General features: G+C 47.2%; 1 protein-coding gene across 11 annotated transcripts in view; it reads right to left on the bottom strand.

The window, feature by feature from the left end:
• The window catches only part of CADPS2 (calcium dependent secretion activator 2), a 454,201-nt gene that overhangs the window by 384,714 nt on the left and 49,745 nt on the right, over positions 1-19,742 (bottom strand). The window contains exon 1 of one of the 11 annotated variants that reach the window (XM_072783285.1): positions 13,011-13,190. The exons of 9 other annotated variants lie outside the window; for them this stretch is intronic. The gene's annotated coding sequence lies outside the window, so the exon portion shown is untranslated. Of the gene's footprint in view, positions 1-13,010; positions 13,191-19,742 lie in introns of those variants that run through there. One more of the 11 variants, XM_072783293.1, reaches the window with a different exon arrangement.

Below are 19,742 nucleotides of genomic sequence, written 5' to 3'. Positions count from 1 at the left end.
AGCTTATATTTAGCAGTAAGAACCAGAACCATCTCCAAGGAAAAGTTGGTTAAGACTCCCTAGTTTCTAAGGTCTGAATTTTTCCTTTTTTTCTTTTTTTCATTTCCCTTTGTTTAATCAAAGCGTAAGGTCGTGAATTTCCCACCAGCTGCGGTTCAAGCACAGACCACGCACGACCTTTGCTACCGAACAGGTCTCCTCCCAATCCTGCAGTGCAATTTCCCGTTCGATATCCTCCTTGATTCCAAGATTATTTAGAAGATGGTTTCATTTCTCTTAGGTTAGAATTTTTGGCCGGAAAAAAAAAAAAATTTGGCCGTTTCAAACTTTCAGTTTAAATGGATTTAGGAAAGCAAATAAAGACTGAGGTGTTTCTTTTTAATATTAATTGAACTTCCATTCGGAAGGCTCCACTATATTTAACTGTTTCATGGACGTTATTTTTTTTTTTTGATGCTTACATTGTTTAATGGCATATGTATGTGTATCCATCAAAATCTTATATAATCAAGCTGTTTGAGGACAACAGACAAAAATTTGGGGAGGTTTGACCAACTGTTAAATTGTAAACACCAGGTTAAAGCCTCCAAAACAGGACTTTTAAGGTACAGAATAACCTAATTCCAGGAGTTTGGGTTCTTAATAGATTCAGTCGCTATGTGGATTGTGTCATAAAAGTTTGATGACGATTATACGTCCAGTAGGCCGCAGCTCTTTTCCAGGGGTGATGTGAAAAATATCTTCACAACAGTGCAAAGTGCCTGAAAAGTGTGAGATTTTAGTGTTCGCCCGGCAACAAATGGGGCTGCCAGCGTGTTGCAGATGCTGTCACAGGAGAGGAGGCTCCTGGGTCAGAGATGAAAGGATCTGATTGTTCCCAACACAGAGGGCAGCATCAGCTCCCCCGTTCACGGGTTCTCCCAGCTCAGTCCCAGAGGCCGTGCACGCACGGGGGCTTCCAGCAAGGTGCTGCGTGCACCGTGGGCTTGTGGGGGCTAAAGTATCCCCCGGTTTGGGAAATGTGCTTTTTTTTATTTTTGATTTTTTTTTAAGATTTTATTTATTAATTCATAGAGACCCAGAGAGAGAGAGAGAGAGACAGAGAGAGAGGCAGAGACACAGGCAGAGGGAGAAGCAGGCTCCATGCAGGGAGCTGACGCGGGACTCGATCCCAGGACCCCGGGGTCACACCCTGGGCCAAAGGCGGTGCTAACTGCTGAGCCCCCCGGGCTGCCCCCTATTTTTTTTTTTTTTAAAGAAGCTGCTTGCACAGCTCTCCACACCTCCTCCCCGACGAAGGAAAGGCGCTCTATGTCCTGCCCTGGTTAGGAGACACTCCCTCTGTCACAGAGGGCAGGGGGCAGATTTTTAATACTGCAATTTTTTTTTTTACCTTTAATTTAGCCTATTCCCACCTATATTTCATCACCATGAAGAATGAACTCTCTATAGAGGGTTTTCTCCCTAGTAGAGCAGGACTACACAAGGTTTTGGTTTCCTTGCCCGGCAGCCTCTTGGAATTTACCGAGCTTGGACTCCAGGTCCTTGCTGCAGCAGAACAGCTCCTGAAGGTTGAAAACCCCACTGTGTTAAGGCTCACAGCCTCGTTAGGAACTGTCGTTTAGACTTAATCATGAATTTTACTGATTCCGGTGTCCCGCTCCGCTCCACCTCCAAGTTCCTTATTAGGGTTCCCGCTGCATTTGCCTAAAGCACTTTTCCTCAACCGCAGAGAAATCCTTCTAGTAGGTTAGAGGAGCTCAGGGTTCCTAAACCTGTAAAACAGGTTTTTCCCATCCACAAACCGGCTCCTTAGTCTCTTGCTGTACAGGGACCAACCACGGAAGCTGGCAGGCCCAGCCCTGGGCAGAGAGAGCTCCACCCCCAGCACCCCGGTCAGCCGGGTGACCCTGGCACTGGCCTCACCCCGGGCCAGCCCGGGCCCGGGGAGCACACGGAGACGTCCTCCTGGTGGAGGCTGCCGCTAGCAGGCCCGACCCCAGCCAGCAGCACTCGGCGAGGAACACCCGCAGACGCTGCTCCGGCTCAAGCCCAAAGGCCAGACTCAAGGTGAAAGGGCAGGACGGTAAAGCGTGCCCAGATGGAGGCACAAGGGGGAGCAGATATCTGCCGGACAACCTGCGCCGGACTTGGTCCACGACACGCGATGGAGCAGGACGCCCGCTTCACACCCCATCAGCGACCCCCAGGTCTTGGAGAGCCGCGTGTCCTCACACAGCCCGCTGCAGCCGAGAGCCCGCTGGTTTGCACAACAGTCTTTGGGGAGGTCGGGGTGCCGACGCGGACCGACGCATGTGCGCGGGCCCTCACCCGCCGCCGAGCACCGCTGCAGCCCTCGCTCCCCCCACTGCTCTGCAGCCACCGACCAACTGGAGCCTTCGGGGTGAAAGGCCGCCCGGGAACCAGTCCCCTCCCGGGAGTCCCACTGTTCCAGGCGAGGAGTCGAGGGCCGCCAGCACCCCTGGACTGTTGTCACCTCGCCGCGCCCGCTGCAGGACGGCGAGAAAGCCCCCAGAGGCTCAGGCTACTCCGTGGCATCCTCCAGGCTTCTTGTTAACATTTTTAGGAGAAAACAGGTAAATAGGCAGGCCCAACTTTTCTTCAAGTCAGACACCGAGAGACGACTGGTTTGAAACCTGCCTACGTCCACAGTCGCTCATAAACCCTCACATCTCGCGGTCATTAGGTCACGTTCTCCCCCCGGCCCGAGTCCACGGCTTCCTCAGCCTCCGCGCTGTGTGTCCTGTGGGAAAGTCAGAAGCCCTGGCCCACAGGCAGCAAAGGGGGCTCCCCCGCCCCACGCGCATGGCCGCGTAGACGCAGGCACTCCACGTGCACTGTTTGGGGACAATGGGCAGTTGGAGCTCTGGGCACATCTGTCCCTCCGCCAGCGGCTCTAGAGACCCCCCCCTCGCAGGGCCGTCCTCTTCGGGCCCACGCGGCACCATTCGCGACTTAGCTGTGCCACCAGCCGGGGGCCGTCCCCTCCTGACGGCACTCGGGCTCTCACTGCCGTGCCCCTATGAGCGATGTCCCAGTACCCATCCTCACACCCACACCACCTCGGGGTGCCTTCACTCTAGAAGGCAGTCCCGCGAGTGGAAGTACAGGATGTTTTAAATCAGTCGAACACTGCAGGAGGTTACAGGAGTACCTTAGCTATCATGTCCACGATCGAGTGGGATTTTGAAATTATTAGCCTGACGGGCTTGTGAGCAGCTTGGTCAGTTAAGTGCCCGATTCTTGACTCCGGCTCAGGATCTCGGGGTTGTGAGATCGAGCCCTGTGTTGGGCTGCTTGGCGCGGAGCCTGCTTGAGCGTCCCCCCCCCCCCGAAACCCCAACTCCACTCACTCTGACGTGCTATCAAAAATAAAAATAAAATTACTAGTCTGTTAAGTGGAAAGCTTCATTTTAATTTGCATCTTTCATTTGTTGATCATTTGGGTTTGCCCTTTTCTGAACAGCCTGGGTCCTAACTCATTACCCTGTTCCTCATCACCAGGTCTCTCCACAGACTTCCTACTAGTCTCAAGGCAGGGGCCGGGGGCGCCTTTGACTCTATGGTCTCTTGTGCTAATCCTGTAGAGTTCTATTTTTTTTTAATGATTTTTTATTTACTTATTCATGAGACACACAGAGAGAGAGAGGCAGAGACACAGGCAGAGGGAGAAGCAGGCTCCATGCAGGGAGCCCAACTCGGGACTCGATCCCAGGACCCCGGGGTCACGCTCCACCGCTGAGCCACCCAGGGGCCCCTTGAAGAGTTATTTTTTAAAGTCAGTATTTCTTGATAGTTTGTGCTTCTCGTCTTGATTATGAAGTTCTCTACTACTATGGACTTTTTATGTCTTATTTTTTCCAATATAGAAGAACTCGTATTTCCTTCCATTGTGTCAGTACCATTCAGTGAATACCCTTTTCTTAATCTAACCTTTCCATAAAAAATTATCACCATGTGTGAAATTCCTTTCTATTCAAGTATTCAAATTTTTAAATTGTTCTACTCCCCTATGTAAACTGTCCTAAGCATAATACTACATTAACTATATGGGGTACGGAATTATACTCTATTTGGAGAATGAGACTATTTCCCCTTCAGTAAATTTTCTATCCAAGCACTTATTCTCCATTAATTTATTTCTTCCAATTTAAAAAATACCCATGTTTGGATCTGAAATGACAAGGCTTTAAAGCAGTATATTGAGTGACTTGATATTTATCGCTATTGAATCTTCCATCTTAGGATGAGTTCATTTGTTCAGATTTGATTTTATGTTAGGAGAACTTTGGTTTTTTTCACGTAGGTCTTAGGCTTATCTTGAATCTGTCACTAAATATATGGTTTTGTCAATTATTTTCATTTTTACTTCTAGATGCTTAGAGGGCAGACCACGGATATTTTTGTTGTTGCCATGTATCTAGCGACCTTATCAAATTCTATTTCTTACTAGACTGTTTTCTAGGTATAAAATTACACCTCTCAGTTACAGAAATAACCTCTCCTCAACATCTTTGCTATTTTGCTATTACGCTTACTAAAATCTTCAAGAAATACTATATATAGCACAACTAGATAACTTGGTTGTAACTGAAACTGTACTAGGAATCATTTTTTCTAAAATTTTACAGATTGCCTTTAAGTTCCTTCTTATGCCTATTAGTTTTCATTGGAAAGGACTTATGAAGCTCTAGCACATGCCAAGAAGTATTTGGTCGTCTACGCCAAATGTGATTACATAATGGGTTATGTGTATTGATTTTCTCTTTTATTCACTTTTTTCCTTTATAGTTTAACTGACGTTTGGTGTGTTTTTAACTTGTCAAATTTGTCTCGTCTTTATTCAATATCTATTCTTTCCTAACGATTCTCAATCCTATTCTTTTAATACAGCTCTGACTTATTTTGGACTTTCTAAAATGATAAAAATGATACTTAACCTTAATGCATGTCTTTCAAATGTTCTTATAAACATTAACAATGGACAATAAATGGCAGTAAGCCATAAACAGGATCTAGCTTGGTTTACTCTTCTCATTAGTCTCCTATCTGGCTTTGAGTTTTGTAATTATTCTGTTCACGTTTAACACAAGGACTAATACGATTTTCGTCCTTTTGTTCCTTCTTTTAGTGATTTTATGATGCAGTTTTTTACTTAAATGACTGATCAATTTCTTATTTGCCCCCCTTCCCCATTATTAATTGGACATTCTTCTACATTTTTCCATTCTATGAGTCCACCTTCCTTCCCCTGTTCTCACAAGATGATAGGGCTTCATTCTTTGAAAACAAATATTACAACTAGTTCCAGTAAGATACACTGGATTTTCCCACCATGACCTTTTATTCCCCTGGTAATCTCAGTGTGTGTGTGTTGTTTTTAATTTCTCCTCAACATTCCTATAGTCTTCTTAGGACGCTTCCTTCCACTTCTCTGGCCACCATTCTCAAGTTGTCTGATGTAGTTCAAGTCTTTCCTAGAAAGCCTAAAAGTAACGTGTCCTTATTTTGCACTTAAGTTACAAATTCCCTGGACAGCCATCTCCATCCATTTAGGTTTAGTTTCTAATCTTCAACACACATATATGTTAAGGGCTAAGGTGAATATCTGCTCTATCTTTTCCCATCTTGAAGCCCCTATTTAGGTTCATTTAGCATGTGGTCAGCGTAGCATAGCAAGATAGGTCAGCAACCTATCCTTAAAACAGGTTATATACGGGTGATTCTCTGAATTTGTGCATCTCCTCAAGCATCTTTCATGTAAGCAGGTAAGTTATATAAGTTGGAAATAGGATTCTTGGATTATGGCCCATTTCTCTCAGTAATGTGTGGATATCCCCAGCTCTTCTCTTCCTGACTTGCAGATGAGAAAGCCAATGCCAGGCTGGTTCCCACTTCCCACTGTTTTCTAAAGTAAGTTGTGGGTTTTTTTTTTTTTCCTCCCTGGAACCATCTATAGCCTAGAGAACATAATTTTACCAGAATAGGTCTAGACCATAGGACTTTCTCATCAGGTGAGCCTAGACCTTGGTGAGCCATTTCAATTTGCTGGCCCAGATCGTTCCTGTGCTCAGGTCAGGAAGACTGTTTACATATAATTATCGTCTTTCCTATTTTTCTTTTTTCACGTCACTGAATTTCGTTATTTTCAGACCTCTGGAATCTACTCTCCCATTCTCATATTTTCCTCTCGTGATTTTATCTTTTATTATTTTTTTGTACTTCCATAATTTGAAACATTTTTCTACTTGATCTTTCAGAACATGAACTCAGGTCTAAGCAGGGACCAACCTCCCTCTTATTCATGAACTAGGTTAATTGGGAATCATGCTTAAGATTTTTTTAGGTGCTGCAAATGAATCTCCATAGGTGGTTTTGTTCTATTTTTTCAAGTATTTAATGCGTCTCCTCCTCCAGTAGAATACGTCACTCCAAATTTGTTTTGATTTTCCTTTTCCCGGCTGCAGGTTGTCCTACATAGATTATCTTTGCTGGTTCCAGTCTGGTGGTTCTCCGGTCTGGCTGCACGTTAGATTCACTTGGGCGGTCAGGGAATTTAAAATTCTTAGGCCCTATTATATAAGGATCCCTGGAGTCTGTTCTCAGGCGTCAGTACTTAGGCAAATTCCTCAGGTAAGTGTGAGAACCAGAAACTTGGTTCTAAATCACACCACGTGCACCATGTGCACTCCCCCGCAGAGAGCAGAGGGACGCCTTTTTGTGCTCAGGTGCAAAAGCAAGGGTGACCCACTCTAGTCATTCAACTTCCTCTTGGGCTTTTGAGGTCAGAGACATCCAGCACATTTTCATAGTCTGACTCCTAGAAACCTTCAAACCTCTGAAGGCCAGGCTTTATCCAGGATCTCCTGGAAGCTCTTCATCCTGTGGGACCTAACAGAACTCATTCAGCAAGGCTCACGCCATTGAGAGAAAGCCTCCATTTCCTTTCCCTGGAGCCCCATCCCTAAACCTTGCTGCCTATTGGTCCTGGTAGCTCCGAAGAGCCAGGTAACAAGGTTCTAAGGGACACAGAACACACCTACACGTACCCTTGCTTTCAAACTTTATCCTCTTAGGAGGGATCACATGGACTTCCATCTTTTACACTCCCATGTTAGAGTCAACATCTAAATTTAGTTTTTGTTCATTTAGGCAGCAAATTAGCAATGCTGGAGAAATAAGGGTGAGAGGCCGGAGAACGCTAGGTCAGCTAATAATGAGCATGAGAATGCCAACAGCAAATTTCAAAGGGGAGGGAGGATGATTAAGCGGTCAAGAAACCAGGAGAAAGAGGACTAATCAGAATGCCTGAAGCAACACCAAAATGATTTACAAATAGAAAAGCAACACGTTTATAGATCAGATCTATACAACAAGGATATTTAGCGAGAAGTGGGTGAACAGGGAGTGGATATCCTTGTATGTCTTGTAGTATTTGTCAACACTGGGGAATTTTGCTTTTAAGAATTTTGATATTTATGGATTCAGCAGTGTGTGGTGCTCAGTAGTGAGATATATATACAGCACAACTTCTGTGAACAATTTTGCCTTCTAATCTTCAGATATAAACGTTTTTACTCATGTTTTGAGTCTCAGGTTTGAGACAGGATTGCAACTCGTATTTTCAGAACTCTATTCCAGGAGAAGTGAAGAGCAATAAAGCATCACCAGATTCCACTTCTCTCTATAAAAGTGGTTTTGTTTTCAAACTGATTTTGGCCACCTTCTATTCAAAAGGAATTTGAAATTTGAAATAAAAGCTCACACCGCAAAACAGACGAAAGCAGAATTATCAGGACTACTTATGACTCCACCTTCCCAGCCCAAAGCACGCTCTCTGCTGGAAACCAGGTTACGGCAGAATGAAGTGTTGATGTTTCTCACAGCCACGTCCTCAGTGCTAGAAAATGCCAGGCATTTGGCAGCCTAACCTAGCATGTAAGAAGTGAATCCCCCAGGAATACATAGAACTATTTGGAAACAATTCCTAATTCCTTCAGTCTAAATATCCTCTGGTTAAGTCATTCTATCACGTCATTCCAAAAACGGTCCAACTCAGCACCAGGAGCAGCTCACGCTCTTACCAGCTGAGTGATTTGAGACAAGATATTTACTCTCCCTGCATCTCATAAGGGTTTCACAAGGTGTCTCCCCACTCATAACAAAAAGATAAAGGTTGAATCCCTCATTTCCTCACCATTTGACAGCAGTGTCAAGCTTCATGAACCTACACATACCCTTTCTTGGGCCATCGCAGAGGGGTCTATGAAAAGCCACAGGCCTACCAGCTATCATAAAACCTCTGGAGGATGTGCTCTTCTCTAACTGTTAGACTCTAAGCCCAGATACATCCCGTTGCAAGGCCCAAATTCTAGGTAACTCAAGAGTCATTTGAGTTCAAAAGGAAGTTGGAAACGGGCACTTCATCAACACCAATTTTGTGTCTCCCACAATCCACCTCCCGTCTACCACTATCGGATTACTGCGACCACCTGCTTTCATATCCATCTCCTCCAACAGAGCTCCCGAAAGACAAAAACCACAGTGTATTAACATTAAGGGCCTAGTGCATTCCACAGGCTTCCAACTGTATGTGTTAGGTGGGGGGGGGGGGGAGGAAAGGCAGGGAAAAGGGGGTAGATTCAAACCTGACAAGGCAACTCATTCCAGAAGCTCAGATTAGCAGAGACTCCTTCAGAGATATCTTTCACTGCTCACAAGAATTCACGGTAGGGGACGAGGCAAATCGGTACTGAATACGTGACCTTCAACCCTCACCAGACACCTCTCAGGGTCCAACGACCATCCTAAAAAAACCCGGAAAGGATTTGTGCATGTGTGGTCCACAGAGAGGACAAGGAGTCCCCGACCAGCAGGGCGCAGACCAGATGACATAAATGTCCTTTGAGGCTGAGCACACGCTGCTGGAAAATGAGGAAAGTACAAACTGACTTCAAGTAAAACTCTGCCCAGCCGCTCGTCAGGCTGGAGGAACACCCCCTCGCTGGCAACAGGAAGCAGGGCTCCCCTCAGGGCTCCTGCTCCCGGAACGTGCCATAGTCATACCCCCTCCGGGGGTCCGTTTTCTCAGTCGTGAAGAAACTCGGTTCTCTAAAATCAGACTCAGCAACTCCGCTGTTGGGAACCCTGACGGTAGGAAGGAAGCACTTCATTTCGCCTGGAGGATCCAAGTCACTTGGGCCAAGAAGTGAGCCTGCGTCGCACCCCAGGCGCAGAGCCTCGGGACGGTCACGGTCGCCGCGTTCCACAGCGCTCGGCTTCGTAGCCCCCGGAGAGGCGGCGCTGTGCCCCCCGAGCAGCGACGGCGACCTCTCCGGGCGGCCCTGCTCTAAGGCCACCCAAAAGTTCCCTCACATTCCCCTACTCTTCACTCTTCTCCAAAATCCTACAAGAACTCGGTATTTTCCCTGTAGCGGTGAGCAGCTGAGTGGTTCGTCGGCTGTGTCGTCTCCCTCGCGGCCAAGAATAAACCTGACGGTGACAGCAGCTTGGTCGCTGACGTCCTCGGCCGACCGGGCCGGGGCGACACCCTCGGGACGTCTTCGGGTGACCAGCCTCTCCGTGCGCGACTTTAGATTCCAGCAAAGTTCCGGCCTGAAGTCTGGTCTCCCTGGGTCGGGGTCTCCGCTTCCGTCACTTGTGCTCGCCCCGGGCCTCAGTGCTGCAGGCCTCCGCGGTCACCCCGACGACGGCCCCGCTCCCTGAGGCCCCGCCCCGGAGCCTGCGGCTCCCTGGCTGTCACCCACGTCGACCACAGAGGAGGAAGCGACCACAGAGGAGGAAGCGGCACCAGCTACCCCACCTTCAACTCCTGGTCCCAGGCTTTGAGACACTCGCAAGGCCACACGTCCTCAGAGACGGGAAGTGTCAGATGGCAGAGGCGAGGAAAATGGTATTTCCGGGCCCTCAGCTCGGCTGCACGGGCCCCGCGTGTGACACAGAAGAATGCGGGTGAAGGGGATGCCCCGACGGGAAGGATGGCGGCGTCAGGGCGAGGGGCCAGGGTGCCCGCCGCAGCTTCCGGTGCACGCAGGACCCCACGGCCCCACAGCCCCTTCTCCACCCTCAGAAAGGCCCTTTATGCTCTACTAGCCCGTCATCTCGAGGAAGGCTTGGCCTCTAACTGGCTCAGTCACCCCACAGGCCCAGTGATGAGTGGTGAGAGCTCCTACTTAACTGCCGCAACCACGTTATCTTGCTTTGGAAAGCGTCCAGGAAAAGGCCTTCCGGGGATGACGGCCAAGAGCAGACAGCGTTCAAGCGCTCACTAGAGAAGCATCACCGTCTGACCTCAAAACATCTTAAATCCCCAAACCCAAAGGACATCGTACAAATCCCCACTTTCAGAGAAGAGATGCTTTAACTAAGAATATCCATTAGATAAATGTGTATATTCAATAAATGCTTCTCAAAAATTATTTGTACATTAAACCCAGAGGCCAAAAGGAAAATATTGATGATTTGACTAAAGTTAAAACTTGCGCATGGAAACACAAAGCAAAAGATAAAACACCATCCTGAAAGGCCAAACTCGGTGTGGGGAAACATCCGCGATGCAGACACATACACAGCTAGCTGACGGAGCATGGACCTGCATACGGGATTCATAAAAAATAAAAATGGCCTTAACCCTTGTTCTTAGAAAAATGAACTCTAGTTAGAGGAAGGGTGCTGAAGGGGCGCCTGGGTGGCGCTGCAGGCCAGGTGCGCGGCTCTTGGTTTCCGCCCAGGCCGTGAACGCAGGGCAGTGACACTGAAGCCAACAGTCAGGCTCCGCTCTCAGCAGAGTCTGCGTGAGATTCTCCCCGCTCCCGGCTTGCGCTCAGGCACGGTGCGTGCTCTCTCCCCCTCTAGAATCTTTAAAAACAAGAAAAGGTGGAGTGCTGAAGGAAATAATACTACATTTTCATGTAAGAATAAAGAATCAAAATCCTACCAGACAGGTTTTGGGTGGTTTTGTTTTTGTTTTTCTGAGAAACACAGGTCCCTGTATCCAAGTTTGCAATGAGGCTGTCGATTAAAGCCAGAAGAACAGCCAAGAGCAGATGAGCTTTCCTTAAATGCAATTTTATTAAAGTTCTTGTATAACTTTAGAAAATGCTCCTAATCCTCCCCCACCCAATTTAGCTTTTTAAAATAAAGGCTGTAGAAATGAACTCAAAATGCAAGAAAGACGGGACTTTCAAATATCAAGGCATATAAAGATCAAATGAGCTCTTATGAAACATCCACCTTAATCCACACGAAATTGATTTTTCTCCAAGCATCTACATTTAGTACTCGGTCCTTCATTCTTGGCATTATTGTTCATGAACACCATCTAGGTCTGAAATTTCTTTCAAGATCACTCTTAAAAGATACCCCAATGCATGACCAGTTCTGCCTAATTGAGCTGCTACTTGAAAATTCACTGGCACAAAAAAATCTAAGCTTTCCATAGAACCACAGTCTCCTAAGGGCCCATCTTTGCAACTTTTCCGGGCTATCACGTCTTAGCACTGAAGGATTTAGGAATATCAACTATGAGCAAGTACAAAAGTAAATGGTAGCCCTTAAAATAAAACAAAGGGGTAAAGGTACTAATCACTTAAAATTCAGAGCTCCGTATGCGGCGTGCCCACAGTGAATGCAAAGGTGCCTCAATTCTACTAGTCATCTACACTACTGTTCGTGAACAGTGTAGACCACACTGGCCAGGGAAGAATTAAATCTGCTGCGTGAGACTGTCCTCGTGCGATCAAGTGCAGATGACCAGTTTGTAACGTAGGAGTTTCAGACGCTGAGATTCCTACTTTTACATCACATCTTATGTAAGAAAATGTTTTTCCACTTTAGGATAAAATATTAAGTTTTAAACTTTAAATTATACACTGGGGAAACTAGAGATGGATGAGATGAGTGTCCTTTTCACAGACACAAACACAAGTTCTTAAACCTTATGATTCTTGGTTCATTCTTTTGAATATTCTAGTCTTCCTTGGGTTATTTGATACTCAATGTGAACTAAATCCTGAGTATGTTCTGAATTGGGCAAAGGGTAAGACTGAAACAGTGAGATTTACCAGCAGAGGAATTAATAGCATCTGCCAGATTAACAACAGCTTTTCAAACAATCTGGAGAAAGATTACACAGAATGCCATTACCAAGTACATTGTGATTTGCTGACTTTACCAACATATTTTATTGCTTTTTAATTATTCTCAGCATAGCAAGACATAAAATTTTATTAAGACAGCATTCCTTGGAAGTTTTTCAATTTCAGAGTGAATTTTTAAATGTTAAAAAAAAAAAAAGGGACTCAATCTAATTATAAACCACAATCTAGAATGTTTGTTCAGAATTGAAGCCCGTTAAGTTTTAGAAATTATCAAACGGGTTGATTAAACCACAAATAAATGCATCTTTATCTCAATGTTGTCATTAAATTAGATGATTTATATGCATCTAATCATTTCTCAAAATCTCTGGTGAAAAAACTACATTCTGTATTAAGTGTTTGATTAAGGGAACTAAGTCAAGTGGCTAAGTCAGGCTGTAAACAGACCAAATCCTACATATCCCATTTGCTTTCTCATACTGAATATTAAAAATCAACAAGCCTATAAACAAAAGGCAGACTCATTGTCTATCAATCAAATCACAATCTTATACCAAAGCAAAATGTATCTCCAAGAATACCCTTTGGTGAACAGAGATCACTACCTTTCTGGTAACAACCTGAAAAAAAAAAAAAAAAGTCCAGAAAACCTATCGTTTTAAACTACTTTTTACTAAAAATTCAACAGCCTTTAAAGAAGCACCTCTAAGATTATCAAAGGTTTTGAGTAGCATGAAACCATGGATTTCAAGTAAAGTAGATCTGATGTCTTTTAAACAACGTATTTTATAAAGCAAAACAAAGAAACCGAATTACAAGATGATGCATTTAAACATAAATGGAGTGAACGAATAAAGGTACATCACTTACCCCAAGCCAAGAAACTAACAGGACAGCATCTGGTCTCTTAAGATCAACTGCTCACCCTATAGCACCGCGTTTGTCTTACGTTGACTTCCAGTCCATATACCTTGGGCAGGATTTGCACAGTCCTCCTGTGACCCCCGACTGCATGTCCGAACAATCCAACACGAACACTTCACTTCATGCAAAGAGCGCTGAGTGCAAATGAGAAAACAAAAGTCCTACACTTCAGCTGTACCATATATACACTAAAAGCTTCCCTAAAAGCAGTACAGATTCACGGTGTCAAGTACGTAGGACTTCACAAGTTTCCCCCGTATCTTTCCACTTCCACTGTTTAAAACTCCTCGGTCCATCCCTCCAACCCTTAACCCCGAAACATTATTCTTTGACTTAAGTTCAGAGAGGGATTCCACCTTGACAGTACCTTCAAGAACACCTATCAAGCGCTCTAACCAAGGGTGTCCTTCCTTCCCTAACTCCTCACTCTATGCACCTCCCGGAACACACCAATCTCAAGTCAACCGTGACTGCTTGCTCAAGACGGAGCTCGCTCAGCCCCCGAAGCAAGGTCAAACGCTACTTTCCTTGATGAAAAGCCAAAGAAGCATATAAACTTCCCCGCAGACTAAGTTATCTAAGATACGAATTAGCTGAAACAATGATAAACCCCTTAAAGGGGGATCACAGTTACCTGGATGGCATTTATAGCCTGTCTCTATATCAACCTATACTCATGCCTTTTATTCTCCCAAATACTACAAAGCCCACCAAAAGGTTAGTCTTCACAAAGGTTTAGTCAACACAAAATATTTAAAAATAGCCTTTCAAACCAAAGACTCGATGCGGAGCTCTTATTAAAACCTTGGATTCTTATTAGAAATCTTGAATTCTTATTAAAATCTTGAATTCTCCATCACAATGTTTTTGTAGACCCAACTGTACTGGAACCTTAGAGATTTCCATTTTATTTTAAACTACTTCATGGAACTCTTGTTCCAGGAGGAAAACAAAAGAGTTTTGTTACAGGAGAAATGTTTGAAGTTTCCTAAGCTCGTAGAAGATACTTATAGAAGTTTGTCTTACCTGCTGCCAGATTCTTCTAAGACAAGAGGGGGAAGAGAAGTCTCCCCTTTGCAGAAAGTACTTAGCCCTTACTTTGCACTTTGATCCCCAGAAAAGTCCTCTATCAATGCCAAGGAGCACTCGAGCAACGGTCTGTTCATGCACAACCCACATTTAGAAAAATGGTCTTCCATTGTGAAAATCCTGGTGACGCTTTCAGTCCCGTGATACATCTAGCGGTTTTGTGAACAAAGTCAGCTTCCAGGCAGTCAGATCCCCAGCACTCAACAATACAGCACTTTAAATACCAACCCTGAAATATTGCCAATTTATCTGAAAATATTAACTATGAAATAGAGTAACCAAATAATCCAAGAAACAAGTGTTTTTTAATAGAAGCTGCAAGCATATCTTTAGCGAGTGTAGCTCATTAAGTACACGACGCATAAGTAACCTGAAGAATTAAAATGGAACCAAATTGAACAAAAAATCTTTTCACTGAAAACCTTGAACTTGGTGGCACTTAGTTTGCACCTCACAATTACGACTCTTTAAAAATATTCTATTATTCACTTTCTCTTCTAGGGGATTTGGTTTGATGCCGTATATTCACACTTTTTCCCCGGTTAATAGATTGCTGTAGGAAAAAAATCACTGAGACCTAAAAGATTAGGGGAGATAAATCGACACGTCCTGGCCCCGCCACCTACAAGCAAATAGTGAACTTTAAAGAGGCTGCCTCTGGCAGAAAATACCCAATACCTGCACCCAATTTCTGCCTCCGCAGAAAATACCCAATACCTGCACAGCCTTGTGCTGGACGCGTACGGCAGCCCATGCTCGGGGCCACCGCGCACCCACACACGCAGCCCCACACGGGTGCCCCGACCCGACCTGGGTGCACACGCGCACCTTCCTGCGCCCCCGGGAGACCACCTGAGAGCCTCGCGGAACTCCAGATCCTGGTTCGGTAGCTGGAAAAGGCCTGCGACCCTGCACGTCTAAGTCCCCAGACAACAAAGTCCCCAAACCCGCTGACGGTCACGCCGGGAGGGCACAGGTCCAGCGAGAAAGACGTGGCCCCGTGCGATCTGTCACGTTAACGGATTAAAGAGCAAAAGCCCTGTGATCATACTAGTGCTTAGAAGGGGCTAAGGACTCCGTCACCCTTTTGCAAATAAGATGTACTTAGCAGGCGAGGAGCGACACTGAAGTCTGCCCCTTAGGGAAGCACATGTGGCTGGAGGCCCCGGATGACGGGTCACTGCGAGCTACCGGCACGCTCCCATTTACACCAGGGACGACGAGGGGACCTCATCCCGCCGCTGCTACCAACACACTGGGGTTTCTGGTGCAACCGTACTAATCAAAAATAAGCATTTTGAAAAAAGGAAGATACGCCTTTACTAGAAATTACAGATCCATATGGAAAAGCCAAGACAACTGAACCATGAGACTTCAGTAAGGGTTTAACTATAAGGACAGGCGACAAGATGCAAAGGGCTCTTAAGAGAGAAAACTCGGAATGCGCGAGCGGGGTCGGTGCGGGTCAAATGTCAGAAGCTCCCGGACGTACCAAGAATAACCTGGATGGAGCTTACAGCCCTACTACGGAAGCATCTGCGCTCCGGACGCCGAAGACCCCCCGAAACCACCCCACATGGAAAAGGGAAAGTCCAGCTTTTAAGACACCGAACCTGTAATTCCGTTTCTAAGAGGGAAAAATAGTTGCTCCAAGATTTGCTCCTTTTCACAACCAGTGGGGCCACTGCCGCCCGGGGCCTAGCGCCTGTCACCCCCCGCCCCGCAGCAGCGGCCGGACTCCGCCGCCACCCGGCGCACCCCGCGCCCTCGCAGCCACCGCGTCCGCCCCGGACGGGCCACACGCCTCCCCTCTGGGGCTGGCAGCGGCCCGGTACGCGGGCTTGTTCTTCAGGAGAGAGAACAGGTTCCTCAAGCAGACCCTCGAGGCCCACTACTAACCGCAACGGTCCGCGCCGTTAGATACTGACACACGCATGGACTGCAGTGGAACAAACCACTGGGACGACAAATGACATCGCTAAAAACAGTGAAAGCCGGTGCCCCTGCAGGAGACCGCGTGGGGCCACGATCCCCGGGGACAAGTTCACGTACACGGAAGCCCACGGCTCTGCACGTGGCAAGTGGCCTCGCACCTTCACCTTCACGTCCTTTTCTTGCTCATCTCTCTGAAGCAGCGGGACTTGGGAAGAAAGCCCCGTGGGTAAGTCGCTACGGCAGGTGTTTAAGGACACGCCACCCACCCCCCGCCCCGCCCCGAGTCCCGGGCCTCAGCGGCCAGCCACGAACACACCCCGGGCCTCCCTGCGCGCAGCCCCCGATCCGGCCCCTCCGACCCTAGACAGCCGCGCGTCCCGGGTGGGGACACGCACCGCCAGGATGCCACAGAGAAGTCACGATCTGGGGAGACCCATTTCCTCCTCGCAAGGTAGGGGCCATCACCGGCGTCCCACAGTCCGGCCCTGGTCACGCAAGAGGAAGAGTCAGGGAGCAAACACCTCACCGGGGAGCCTCCGCCCGGGGTCCCGGACACGGGTCCACTGCCACGCGCCACGGACGATGACGAGCGGAGGACAAGGGGGCGCACGGCCTCCGCACAGGAACCCTGAAGCTCTAGACGGTGATGTGGGGGCTTCACGGATCCGGCCTGACCCCACTGGCCCCTCAACAAAGAGAAGTTCGAGAACCAAGCTGCCCCCCCCCGTTCATCCTCACGAATGTGCCCCTCAAGAGACAAGACAGTATCAGCCGAGCCCTGGGCCCTTCCGAGCCCGCAGGGAGGTTCTCACGGACCACGAGGAATCTGGAAGCCTGACTCCTCCGGCACAGTCCCAGCCCAACCTACCAGCTGAGGGGACGGATCACTACGGGAATTCCTGACCCCAAGCTTCCAGCTTCTGAGCTCCCACTGTTGGTTTTTTTTTTTCATTTTTTATCATTTTATGTCTTGAATGGGGACGGTCAGTACCAGGCTCACAGGGAGTCTTTTGCTTCGAGTGACTAACAGGGACACCCCAGCCATCAATCCACGGTGGCCCCACGTTCCCAGCCACCACGATCCTCTGGTCTCAGACGGTGGGACTAGACCCAAACTCCAAGTTTGCTTGGAAAGGTCCAAGGGCAAAGCTTTAATCTTGAGCTGCAAACATCACAGCAGGGCATTGGGATAACCGGTGTTTCTATAGAAGAAAAAACCAGTGAACTTGCCTTAAACTTCATTTTTTCCCCATATTTGCATTTTATTTTTAATTGTAGTTGACATACAATATATTAATCTCAGGTGTGTGACGGTGATTGGACATTTATATCCATCACGAAACGCTTACTATGCTAAGTTGTAGTTACCATCTCTCCCACCTATAAAAAGTTTTTCTTGGAGGGGGGGTCGCCCATGTGGCTCAGCAGTGGGGCGCCTGCCTTTGGCCCAGGCCGTGACCCCGGGACCCTGAGATTGAGTCCTGCTTCTCCTGCTTCTCCCTCTGCCTGTGTATCTCAGGAATAAATAAATATAAAAAAAAAAGAAAGTAGAAGTAGAAGTAGAAGTAGAAGTAGAAGTAGAAGTAGAAGTAGAAGAAGTAGAAGAAGAAGAAGAAGAAGAAGAAGAAGAAGAAGAAGAAGAAGAAGAAGAAGAAAGGGAGGGAGGGAAGGAGGGAGGGAGAAAGGAAGGAAGGAAGGAGAAGAAGAAAAGAAAAAGTTCTGTGTTTTTACACCACAGGCCCACTACTGGCTAATGCCTTATTCTCAAACATTTCCCAATTTTTCTTTTTAATTACTTTAGATCTTATTTTCACGCCAGCGTGGTTAACACTCAGGTGTCAGGGCTTCTATCTTGATGTCTATAAAGAGGCGGCCTTCCCTACCCATAGCGAACATCTCTATGCTTTACGTTACGTCTACTCTTCTGTTAGATTCAGGCGGAGAACAGTGATCCCGCAGTTTTATGTGTTGCTCAGTGACCGAGGTAAATGTGCTCTTACTGCCCTTCGCCTACGTCACCCACCCCACCCACGTCCCCCCCGGTAACCATCCGTCTGTTCTCTACAACAGTCTTTCCTTGTTGCCCTCTTTCCTTCGTCTGGGGTTTGTTTCTTGGAGTCTACAGGAGGGAGATCCCATGGTACTTGTCTCTCCGACTTGGTTATTCACTTAGCACTCTGCTCGCTCTCCAGATCCATCCACGCCATTGCAAATGGAAAGATCCCATTCACTTTCGTTGCTGATTAATATTCCGAGCCGTGTATACACACACCACTTTTTTTTTTTTGCATTTAAATTAAATTCGCCATCGGTTCAGGAGGGCACGTGATGTGACGAGCACCGGGTGTCACGTGCAGCTAATGCGCTACTGACCACCACCTCGAGGCCCATGATGTACTGTAGGTCGGCGAAACGTCCTCTCAAATGGCTTCCTATGTGGGCATCGGGGAGGCCTAATCAAGCATCCAACCTGATTTCAGCTCAGGTCATGGTCTCAGGGTCCTGAGATCGAGCCCCGCGTCAGGCTCTCCTCGGTGCGAAGCCTGCCTAAGATTTTCTCTCCCCCTCAGTCCCTCCCCCGATCGTGCTCTCTACAAGTAAGTGACTTTTTTTACATCTTCTAAGCCAGAACAAGGCCTACTTATAAGCATCTACCATCAGCTGGAATATAAACATTCACAACCACTGAAGACTAGCAATTTTTTTTGACTACCAGAGATATACATTCTCTTTTCTGAAAATATTTTTAATGTAATAAAACATCTGCTCTGAAATCCTGTGCAAATGAATGGGTGACAGTTTTGGAATCATTGATAATCAATGATCTCCTGGCTTGGAGCAAAATGACCATTTTCACAGGTTATTTCTTCAATGGCATTTTTAAGGAAACGCCAAGCATTTCTGGTTCAACTTGAGTATGTGTGGCAGTGAGTCGACGGGAGAGAGAATACCTAAGCTTTTCTGAAACCTCTGAATTATTGTGACTGGAGATTCCTACCCGAGGCTGTAACAGGGCGTCCTCAGGACGCCGCGCACCATGGGGGTCAGCTTCCCCGTATGTAATGACTGCACTGACAGACCTTACATGCTTACACACCTGATAGGACCTTTCCAGGTCTGGACTTGAAGTCAACTACCTCTTCCTCCCATATTTCTCTACCCTAACACGTCATAACCTCCCTCCCTGGTTGTGATCCAAGCCATCAGAGAACCAGGACAGGTACTGGGAGAAGCCAAGGGGGAGGGTCTCAGAACTATCGAGGGCTGGAGAAAGCCAACGCTAACCGGGGGCAACACTACACACTCCACGGTCCTTCCCCAAACAAGGGGAAAAGGGGAAAAAGGAAAACCACTGTGCGTGGTACTACCAATGTGCTCCCGCCCTGCCCAGGCCTAAACCCAAACAGCTGTGTATGAGGACGCAGCCACACCGACCTGGACCCCTGGCTCCTCATGGGTGCTTGTTCGGTGCTTCCCTGCGAACCCTCCGGCCAAGCTCTCTACTTGCTCCAGTAGAAGTCACGGCCCCTCATCGTAGTGGTCCTTCGGGCGGAGCGCGGGACGTGCGCACGTGGGCCACACCATCCTCTCTGAAAGTCCGATGAAGAGCGAGGAGCCCCAGTGACTTCAGGTTCTCAGATACTCTGTGTGGCG

This window comes from Canis lupus, chromosome 18 (genome assembly GCF_048164855.1).
Source record: "Canis lupus baileyi chromosome 18, mCanLup2.hap1, whole genome shotgun sequence".
Classification (NCBI taxonomy): domain Eukaryota; kingdom Metazoa; phylum Chordata; class Mammalia; order Carnivora; family Canidae; genus Canis; species Canis lupus.
Note: the sequence above shows the minus strand (reverse complement) of the source record. Positions and strands in the feature narration are given on the sequence as shown.